The sequence below is a fragment of the Nansenia antarctica genome (genome assembly GCF_963989245.1).
Source record: "Nansenia antarctica genome assembly, chromosome: 15".
Lineage (NCBI taxonomy): Eukaryota > Metazoa > Chordata > Actinopteri > Argentiniformes > Microstomatidae > Nansenia > Nansenia antarctica.
This window is the reverse complement of record NC_137685.1, coordinates 17,202,226-17,213,313: the sequence shown is the minus strand read 5'-3', so window position 1 is coordinate 17,213,313 and position 11,088 is coordinate 17,202,226.

The following is an 11,088-nucleotide window of genomic DNA, read 5'->3' as shown; positions in this document are numbered from 1 at the left end:
TGTGCTTATACCAGTGCTCAGTATACAAGTATTTTAAATGAACATTCGTAATGTAGTCTCTGATGTTCATGGTCAACTAAATCAGCCTATTTTGTGAAACAAATAATGTTCCCGCAAATGGGTTAACCGAGCAGCCTCGCACCTAACGCTAGCATCGAACTATTCATAGCATAAACGTTGGTAAATGTCATAAACGACACAGTATTGGCAGGGGAAAAGAAGGGGAGTCGAATTTTTATTGACAACGGATGCTGGAAAAACATGCAGCTAAAATTCAGGGAACATTTGGACAATAAGAGACACAAGGTGTGGTCGCATGGTCTAATTACAGGGCAATATGCGCAGGGCAAAAATTATCTATAGCCTCTAAAATCACCATGAACAGAACGGCAGAGGTACGGGTAAGCAGGGCTCATGTCGGTGTCATCAAAGGTCAAAGTTGGTTTTCTTTAACTCAGCTGATAGCATTACCTTGCTGTTGGTTGTTTACCGAATGCTCCATCTGACTGTCACACTGTGATTTTACTTGTGTAAACAGTTAATGAGTAACATTAGACGGTTTTGTGCGTGTACTCTCATGTAGGCTTGCAATACTTTGTATTGATGAGCTGATCTTTCATTGTGACTGTCAGTCGCAAGTTTATATTCTACGGATGTTGTTCAGTGCTGTATGCGCGTTCCCGGTTCCCTGTGTACTTCATATTCGATGAGCTGATGATCTTTCTCTGTGTGTGTGTGTGTGTGTGTGTGTCTTGGGCGTATCTGTCAGTCACATGTATATGTTCAGTGCTGTATGCGCGTTCCGCATGTTCTGCTGCAGCTGTAGGATATCTTGGTATTTGATCACCTTCTATATAAAAATCACCGGTTCGTTTTTTTTTTTTATGTTGCCACCCTTTAGTTTTTGGTGAAATTACGTCTTTGTTTTGAGCGCCAGTGCGCGTTTCATGCGCGTGCAATATATATTTTTTTTTACCACTCCGCCACTAATGTGAAAAATCCTAGAGGAAACACTGAAGACATGTAGGCCTTAATACGCTCTAATTGCCATCTCGTACTAAAATATGTTGGTAGAAAGACATGAAAAATGTTGATTATGTTAGAAATCCTCAATTAAGGTGTAGGTCCTTAAGGTCCTCTTACGTGTAGTCCTTTCCCATGGTGCTGATTGAGTCCATGATCTGTGGCACTTCGTAGTTGACCACACTCTGCAGCATCCCGTCTCCCACTCCGTCTCTGTAGATAATGATGCGTGAGGGCAGGCACTGGTTGTGCTTCAGCCAGGCCTTCAGTGCACCTGGGAAAGAGAGCCTGCACTTAGGATACTAGGGATCATTCTCATGCTTCTCTGAGGGATTATGTTGAAAAGAAGACTTGGAAGACATTGTTACAATGTGGCAGTCAGTGGTAAATTTTGATATGGTATCTTATTTGAAATGCTTTGTTGTTTCATTGAACTTGCCTTGCAGAGCCACTTTCAAGCCATCCATGATCTCCTGACCACGGCTCTGAACCACACACTTGGAGAACCACCTGGAAAACAAGAGGAATCAGTTGGTACTGGCTACCAACATTGGTGGTAAAGAGCACATTCATAACCCAAGGCCATGCTTCTCCATGCTCATCCACATACCTGGACATGCCCTTGTTGTGACTGGCCACCAGAGCTCCAATGGACCTCTTCCCTGCAGCTATGTCGTGGTAGCAGTCAATGCCCACGATCATCAGCTGCTGGAGCTGTGAAACAGAGGCAGGTGAAGTTACACCTTACAAAGTTTGGTTTAGCACATGCGTCTATTGAGATACATGGAGTGGAACATAAGATTGTGGATGGAGATCACATAGGTGTGAAATGTGTGGTTGTAGAAATAGAACACGCTGTAGAAATTGTACCTGCACCCATGTGAGGTAGTCAGTCAGATAAATGTTATCCACATTAAAAAGGGAAAGTTTACCCAAAATTCATGTTCATGTGTATTTCTGGTCAATCCATAATGCATACCGTCTCAAACTATCATAATTTCAAAACGTATCATAGCTATCAAAACTCAAAGTCTATGTTTACTTCCTAAAAAAGCCCCAGAGTTAATATAATCTGGAATCGGGAATCTTGAGCAATTTGGAACATCAGGACTGATGACGGCATTCAAAGCGAGATATCTTGACCGTTTATATATATCTTCATCGTTTTTAATGTGTCTATTGAATAATGAAAACAACAAATAATAAAATTCCACTTTAAACTTATCATGAGCATTGGTCTGTATGTGCACAGACGTTTTTTTAATATATTGGGCCCCAACAACATTTGTGACTTTGGGTTTATTTCAATTCACTGTGCGACTTACTGGGATCTCCACACTCCAGAGCTCTCCTCCCATCTTGCAGTTCATCTGCAGGGCAATCATGGCGACCTGTTGGCGGGAAAGGGTGCGAGCCAACACACACTGGCTGGGGGTGGGACAGTCCACACACAGGTACTTCTTCACACTGTCATACTTATCCTTCCTGTTGCTGGGGAGGATCACCACCACCTGAGGAGGTAACACACATGCTTTAGTCCTCATTCAACACCTAGAGGTGGTTACCTGGACACAGATTAAGACGATTGCTAGACATGTTATGCTCAGAGACTAACCATCTGGGTGGTCTCTGTAACGTTGTGCTGCAGAGCCCTGAGCAGAGACTCCTGGCGGTCCTCGTACTCCACCCTGTACACAGACCAAAACTGTCAAAGCACTGGGACATCTAACCAATGGGACTTCCACTGATGATACCATGTTCATTTTGAGATAACACCCAAGTATGATTGGCAAAGAATACTCAAGGCTTTGTAAAACACCTGTAAAACACCTCATTAACTCAAGCTTGGAACCTTAATTCTAGCTGTGCCCATTCACAGCTGGACTCACCGTTGTAATTAACTTAGGTATCATATGTTGCTCCCTGCCACTAGGTGGTGCTATAGCACTGTGCCATTTCTTTGGACCAGTCTGCTGCCCAAGCGTTGTACTCGTACTGGGAGACAAAAGAAAAAGAAAGAAAACGTTTTTGAGTTTGTTGCAATCACAGATTATGACATATAATTATGCATATACATGCAAATACATGACCAGCAAACATTCTTGTTTGGAGCTAGATCAGTACATGTTGCAGTAAAACAAATGTTTAGCAAGAGCTTCAAACTGCAGGTAACAAGTACTGTAATAAGCCACACTGGGGACATCATTTCTGATGTATTCAATACTTTTTCCACCCCTGAATGTTTACATGGTGTGTTCAATAAAAACATGAACACATTATCATTGTTTGTGTGGTATTAGTTTAAGAAGACTGTGTGACCTTAGAATTATAAGGTTCTATCTCCGTTTAGGGTAGTTCAGAGATATTGAGCGTCAACGTTTTTACATTCCATTATGTTTTGTGAGATGGAACCTTTGGATTTTATGAATTACTAACTCAAAAATGTCAACATTTAAAAAATAACACCACACAGGCATTAATAAACACCTAATGGATCAGATTATGTAAAACATTTTGACAAAAATGGAGATAGAACCTTGTAATTCTAACGTCACGTATTGTTGTGACTTAGATGAAGATCAGAACACATTTTATGACCAATTTATGCAGAAATTCAGGTTCATTCCAAAAGGTTGACATACTTTTTCTTACACCTATAAGGCCTCGTTCACACGGCAGTGAAATGTGACCCAAATCCGACGTTTTTGCCCACATGCGCCTTATTCCAAAGCGTCTGATTTATTCATGACCGTGCGAACAGCACAAGTCACATGAAATCGGACTGACCTGGTGGTCAGAGGTGGTATTACATCGGACACATTTTTTATATTTAGCAATGCGCCGTGAACGTGTGAAGTGCATCATATCGGACCTACATTTTACATTTACATTTTTGGCATTTAGCAGACGCCTTATTCCAAAGCGACTTACAATCAATACATTTGAATACTAAGCATGTGAATCATCAATCCACCAGTTGTAGCAGGAAGAGTAATCAAGCTCAGGCCCGGGGAAGGAAAAACCATAAAAGCAAATATAAGAAGTAAATAGATAAAACATTTAAAAAGACAATAGTTAATGGAAAAAAGACATTGATAGAAGTGTTTGTGTTTAATCATAACTGGTGCAAAACATGAAGGTTTTAAGCTTAAATATTTTAAGGGTTTGGGCCTGTTTGATTTCTTCAGGGAGTTTGTTCCAGGAGCATGCAGCAGCGTGACTGAAAGCTGCTGCACCTTGTTTTGTTTTTACTCTTGGAATTATTAGCTGATTTGTCTCAGCTGACCTTAGGGACCTTGCGGGAATATAGGGTGGGAGGAGATCTGATATGTATTTTGGTCCAAGACCATTTTGTGATTTGTATGTAATTAGCAGGATTTTTAATTCAATTCTCTGAGAGACTGGTAGCCAGTGCAGGGATCTCAGGATTGGTGTAATGTGTTCAAATGTCTTTGTTTTTGTTAGGACCCTAGCAGCGGCGTTTTGGATGAGCTGCAATTTACGAACAGCTCCTTTAGATAGGCCTGTTAGTAGAGCATTACAATAATCAAGTCTACTCGAAACAAATGCATGGATGAGTTTTTCAAGGTCTTGCTTGGACATGAAACCTCTCATTCTTGTTATGTTTTTCAGGTGATAGTAGGCTGATTTAGTTATCGAGTTTATGTGGCTGTTGAAGTTTAGATCGGAGTCTAGAATTACACCAAGATTTCTGACCTGTTTTTTAGTGTGAAGAGAGAGAGAATCAAGTTTTGCACTGACTTTCGATCTTTTGTCAGGTGCACCGAATACAATTATCTCTGTTTTGTCCTTGTTTAGTTGGAGGAAGTTTTGTGTCATCCAGGCGTTTATTTGCTCAATGCAATTACAGAGATTGTCAATGGGACTATAGTCGTTCGGTGAGAGGGCTATGTAGATTTGAGTGTCATCCGCATAGTTGTGGTAGGCAATTTTGTTCTTTTTTATGATGTGTCCCAATGGAAGCATGTAGAGATTGAATAGAAGGGGGCCAAGGATTGACCCTTGGGGAACCCCACATGTCATTTTAATTTGGTCAGATACAAAGTTGCCAATGGAGACATAGTAGCTTCTGTCCTGTAGGTAGGATCTAAACCAGTTTAGGGCAGTGCCCGAAAGTCCTACCCAGGTTTTTAGTCTATCTATTAGAATGTCATGGTCTACAGCAGGGGTCGGCAACCTATGGCACGCGTGCCAGCAGTGGCACGCGACAGCTTAAACAGTGGCACGCGACAGCTAATCAATACGTTTTTTTTTTTATGTTGGCCGCGTTCGTAAATTCGCGCACACTGGGTTCAATGTCACAATGATCAGGCCCGTGAATGAGTTCTCTCTTGCCCGCGGGATGATATTTAATTACTATTAAAACCGGCCCGCAGTATTATGTGCCCGCAGCACCATAATACTACAAGTCCCAAGATGCATTGGCGCGTACCGAGTTCCCGCGAGCGAGCGCGACCCCGCGTCTTCTCTTCACATCAGTACTCGTCATGAGCAGCAGCAGCACAGTCACAGTGGAGGCCGAAACATCGCCGTCAATTCCCGAGTGTTCCCGAGTGTTCCCGAGTACAGTTTGCTGACAAACTCGGCATACTTGCTGCCGAATTCAGGCGGAGATTTTCCGACTTTGAAGCCCAAAAAAGCAGGCTTCAACTGCTCAGCAATCCATTTGCAGTTGACGTGGAAAGTGCACCAGCAAATCTCCAAATGGCGCTGATTGAGCTCCAGTGTAATGACACATTGAAGGCAAAATATGAGTCCGTGGCGCTGCTGAGTTTCCTCGTTTCATCCCCGACACAATGCCTGAGCTGCGCACCCAAGTTGCTCGCACGCCGTCTATGTTTGGCAGCACATACGTGTGTGAACTACTGTTTTCGTTGATGAAACTAAACAAAACATCACATAGGAGTCGTCTTAGTGAACATCTGAACTCAATCCTGAGGATTTCCTCAGCTCAGAGCCTGACCCCAAACATTAATGAACTTGTACTCAAGATGAGACACCAAGTATCGGGCTCAGCCTCAGACAAGTGAGCAGAAAGGACTTGGACTTGATATTTCTTTTAAGGGAATTATTTTTTTTTTCTCCAGTTGAATGGACCCAGGGACATGTTGCCTAAGAAATTAATGCAACTGTTTTGCACTTTTGCAAGTTTGCACTAACTTTTCTAATTTTATTATAGAAGACAGTCATTGGTGAGGATCGGAGCAGCACACTGATTTGTTTTTAATGCATGCTGTTTCATTTTTGCATTTATCTTGCCATTGAGCTTTGAATGAAAATTACATTTAGCTGTTTACCTGTTAAAAAAAATAAAATAAAAAACGTTTTCAATTTATTACTGAAAGAGCCTTGAGAAAATATTGCAACTGATTTTATTTATGTTTTACTTAATTTAATGTAATGATTAATGTTAAGTGCAATATAGGCTGTGTTATTGGTATTGGTTCAATATGTGCAATAATTGCGAGTTTTAATAAACATTGAACCAGCCCGGCCCTCCACTTGTACCATTTTTAAATGTTGGCCCCCTGTGTATTTGACTTTGACATGACTGGACTAGAGGCAGTCTCGGGGACGCTCCGGCGCTCTCAGGGCGAATTTACGAATGCAGCCCTAGTCTCATCCACTCCACGAGAGCCGTATTCTGGCGCCAATTTTCAAAGTAAAATTCTGAATTCGATTCGATACGAGTATCAATATAACTCAAGTCGTTCAAGGATGAAGCAGACAAGGCCGAATCAATAAGACGTGCTGTGTCAAGGTATGGGAAGCAGGCCAGCACCTTTAAAGCATTTGCCACTGCTAAAAATCACGCAACTGAAGCAAGCTTTCGCATTGCTCATTGCATTGCGAAATGTGGAAAGCCATTCACTGATGGAGAATATATTAAGGAGGCTTTCCTCTGTAGCTCAGATGTTTTGTTTGAAGGCTTATCAAACAAAGACACAATAAAATCAAGAATAAAAGACATCCCAGTGTCAGACAGAAGTGTGGAACGAAGAATAGGAGAAATGGCAGAAAACGTGAAAGCGCAGCAGACCGCTGGTTTGAAAGATGCGACGGTGTTTAGCCTCGCACTTGATGAGAGCGTAGATGTGAATGACATGCCACGTCTGGCTGTCATAGCAAGATACTGTGATTCTGCTGTAAGGGAGGAGCTCTGCTGCCTAAAACCAATGCCAGAAACAACAAAAGGTGAGGACATCGCTAAAGTTCTTATCGAGCATTTTGTGGAGCGAGGGATTGACATTAGCAGGATTTTTGTGGTGACAACAGATGGTGCCCCTGCCATGGTCGGGAAACAGAGGGGAGCGGTTGCATTAATTGTGTGCAACTTAAAGTGACCAAGTACCACCCCCAGATAATGGAGTTGAGCAAAGGAAAACAGGGCCAGGGATCACGACATTGATTGTTAGGACTGTTTACATGGCTTTGCATACATAGCTCTTTGCAACCCAAAAAATATATATGTTTGTTGTGGTTGGAATAAAAGAATAAAATGTAAGTAACAACCAAATAATTATATAAATATAAATTATAATTCATACAAGTAAGACCCTTGTATAATCACCCTCCAGTTAGGCCTACTTATTAAAATGATAACCATAGGGAGCGCAGTTAGCAACTTTGGTAGAAATTGAGCGCTCCAATTTGCTTAAAGTTGTGCTACGCATCACAAAGTTTAGTTGTCTTAGATGTTATGTTGGTAATTTTGTTCAAGTTTCAGTTAGTTGACTGTTAGGCCTGTTTATTTAGCATACATGGCTTTGCATACATAGCTCTTTGCTGAAAATTGTTGTTCATGTTGTGGAATAAAATTGCAGATCTGTTGGTCTGTTTGGTTTGGTTTGATGTCGAGTCATAATTAATGTTGATATTGTGGTTGGCACACTGACTAACAAGAAAATTTAAAAATGGCACTTCATATCAAAAAGGTTGCCTACCCCTGCCCTAAACGCCTGTAGATTGTCAAAATATGTACCAGACCGTCATTTAGTCTGAGATTCCATGTAGTCTAGCATAGTTATTCATGCAGAAGAGGTGGTTTAAATTGCGTCTATACATCGCTGTCCTTTAACCCAGCTAAATGCGGTCTGTGTCTAAACATATTTTCTACTTATCTCAAATGCATTAAAACCGTTATTAAACCCCTCTAAACTGTCAGAATACGTCCCAGACGAGTTGATACATCCACACACGCACGTTTGACAGCTGTATAGCAGGCAGAGTGATAATGACACGTGGCTTTGGTGTGTGAAGCTTTGAATTGAATAAATGTGCTTGTTTTAAACATTGTAAAAAAAATAAACATTTTAAACATTTATTCATTTTTATTTAAAAATAACAACTTCTCCACAGTGCTGGGCTTCAGGCCGTTTCTTTTTTTTTTAGATGATTTCACCTGCTTTTGAAAATATCCTTTCACAGGGCACAGATGAAGCTGGGTACATAGAAAAACAACGGCAAGTTTATACACATTTCCCGAATCGGTCACGTGGTACGGCCGGCAGGCGAAGCGTCGCTCTTACCATACGTCAGGGGTCACCAACTATATTTGTCCAAGTGCCAGAATTTTTCAAAGCATACACTGGGGGCCGGACGTTAATATATATATATATATATATATATATATATATATATATATATATATATATAATATAATAATTATTTTATTTAGGCATACTATTGTATATAGTACTATTAGCATATTACTGTTTAATATTTTCATTTTCTTACTAAATTAATGTTATTAATGATTATTAGCCTATTATCAGTGTGAACAGACTCCTGACACCTATTATCCAACCAGCCACCAGGGGGCAATCGAGATATTTTGGCTTCACTTCATACCTATTTTTCAATGATTGTTCTGACTCCAGTGTTCCACCTGCAGTTCTTATTTATTGCCTTTGGTAATTGGAGCTTCATTCTGTTATCTGTTAGCTATCTCATTCTGTTAACTATCTGTCTAACCAACGGCTCTGAACACAATTGTGAGGACAGACAAAATGTCACTCTCAAAGAAGCTGAAACGTAAAATTGACGTGGAAAACCGCAGCTTTAATGAGGAATGGACTGAAAAGTACGCATTCATCTTGCCCACTTTTTATAACGCAAAACCTGTATGCCTCATCTGCAATGAAACGGTAGCTGTAGAAAAATAATACAATATTCGCCGTCACAATTACACAAGGCATGCAGCCTTCAGAGAGTCATACCCAGAAAAGTCAGAGGCCCGTCACAGAAAGATTGCGAGCTTAAAAGCTGCATATGGACATGCTAGTGGAATTATTAGCAGAACGTCAACTGAACAAGAGAGGGCAACTAGTGCATCTCTTCGGGCTGTCTGGGTTCTCTCCAAGCATAACAAGCCATTTACTGATGCTGAGGTTTTTAAGGAGTGCATGGTCACTGTTTTGGAGGAACTTGCCACCGACAAATCGATGGACAGGATAATCGCCTCTGTTAAGCAAATACCTCTGTCTTCCACAACTACCGCCCGCCGTGTCCACGTCTTGGCAGAGGACGTCGAACGATGTGTACTTGATAGGGTCAAGGAAGCGCAACACATATCCCTGGCTATTGACGAGTCCACTGACAACACTGACATTTCCCAGTTGTGCGTTTTTGTCCGATATTTTGATGGGAAAGATTTCAAAGAAAGCTGGAATCTGACCTGCCGGTTGATTTCCTGGAGCTGCTAATTACTGATGAGCTGCTGCAGCACATTGCAGATCAAACCAACCTGTATGCCCAGCAGTTTTTACAGGCACATCCCGACACTCTGCCACACTCCAGAGGGAGGTTATGGAAACCGGTGACAGTCCCAGAACTGAAACAATTCTTTGGACTCACTTTCATCACCGGTTACATAAAAAAGCCAAATCTAGAAATGTATTGGAGTGTGGATCAACAGGACGCCACTCCATACTTCAATAAAACCATGCAGAGGAACAGGTTCCAGCTCATCTGGAAGTTCCTCCACTACAACAATAATGCATCACAGGACGCCACAGATAAATGTATAAAGTGCGTCCTGTTTTAGATTATATTGTAGCCAAATTCAAAGAGCTGTATCAGCCCTTTGAAAATATCTGCATTGATGAAGGAATGATGCAGTTCCCCAGCAGATTCCAGACACGGCTTGTCCCCAAGACTATGGCACACTGAAGACGTTTGCTATGTATGTGCTCACCATGTTCGGGTCAACTTATACGTGCGAATCTGCGTTCTCAAAGATGAACGCTATCAAGACGCATGAGAGGAACAGCCTGTCAAACGAGTCTTTGGAGGACTGCTTGCGCATAAGCCTAACAACTGTCCAGCCTGATTTTAAGAAGTTGGCGTCAGAGGGGAGATGTCAGTTCTCTCATTAACAAAATGTGAGTATTGCAGACATAGGATTTTATTTTTGCTATGTTAAATGCCATGGTTTATTCATTGTTAAAGTATAATTTAATGACCTGGTTATTACCGTTTTATTTGATATAGGCTACAGATGCCAGGCGATACCAGGATGCCGCGGTGAACGTTTGACTGACCGACTTGAAAACAACATTTCTGGCAACGAAGGCCTATCATTTGCCATGCTATTTTTTTATTTAAGTGATGTTAATCTTTTTCATTTTCTGAATGAGAAGGTAGTTATTTAAGTCACTGTTAATGTTACGAAATGTCCTGAAGACTTGACCATCTTCCAGTTCCTCTCCGTAAACTTCTCACCATCATCAGCCACACACACACACACACACAGGACATGATATCCGTCCAAAAGGAGCTACTCCAAGAAGTGAAACTGCTGAGGGGCGTGCAAGAGCAGCTTCTTCTGGTGGAGAAAAATTTGAATTCAAAAAGTTTAATTATGTTTAATAATTAATTGTTTAATTATACAAAATGTTTAATTATAATACAATATGAATTGCTCACATGGGGCCTGGGATATCTCCCTCAGGGTCAGGGTCATCTGGGATGTGAGGAAGTGGCAAGCGGTACATGATGCAGATGTTGTGGAGGATGAATGCACAGGTGATGATTTTACACGCC